Source organism: Pseudophryne corroboree, chromosome 12 (assembly GCF_028390025.1).
Source record: "Pseudophryne corroboree isolate aPseCor3 chromosome 12, aPseCor3.hap2, whole genome shotgun sequence".
Taxonomy (NCBI): domain Eukaryota; kingdom Metazoa; phylum Chordata; class Amphibia; order Anura; family Myobatrachidae; genus Pseudophryne; species Pseudophryne corroboree.
In genome coordinates, this window is record NC_086455.1 from 84,409,723 (window position 1) to 84,410,566 (window position 844).

The following is an 844-nucleotide window of genomic DNA, read 5'->3' on the forward strand; positions in this document are numbered from 1 at the left end:
CTGGGTCAGGCTGCGTGCGTGTTTTACAATTACTCCCTTAAGTATTAATCTTACTTTTAACTAAATAGCAACAAATTTTCTCAGCACGTGATCAATGCTAATGGCAAACAGAAAGGTAGATATGTGAAAATACACAAATGAAAATACAGGTGTGTGCGTGTGTTGCGTGCGCAATTTTCACCAATACAGAAATTTAAACAGATTTTAAAAGACAATAGCTTAACGTTCTAACCTTTCGGTTCCGGATCCCACCAGCATCCCTACAAACCAAACGGAGCAGACGCTTATCTAATCAGCACTTACCGTATCCCCGACCACCGAACAGCTAACAGGGGATACTACCTTCCCGCCCTTTGCTGATGGATAAAGTCTGCCTGGTTCCGCTAGGCTGTGGATATGAGGAGGCCCGGACGATGCCCCCAATTGATAATGTCAATTATTACCTTTAAACATTAGGCTATATTCTATTACGGACTAAGTACGCTATAGGCGCACTAAGTACCGTAAGGGTACGCACTTAGCGTAACAGACACTAGGCCGTGGGCGCGACGCACGAGCGACACGTACGCTCACGGAATGATACACAGTAAACTTTAGTAATAACACACAGTAAGGGTATGCTTATACTCTAAACCTTGGCAATGTAATACTGTATGAGCGATTAATACGCTAAGAGAGCCCTTAGCAGTAACTAGTGAATACACAAGACCTTGTTTGGATTTAAAAACCACTCCAGCTCTAACACCTTCGGGGATTGCTTTAGAGTAAAAAGGGGAAAACAATACAGCTTATACACTACAAAACTAACATCAAAATCTAAACAGAATAACAAGGAATAATATGA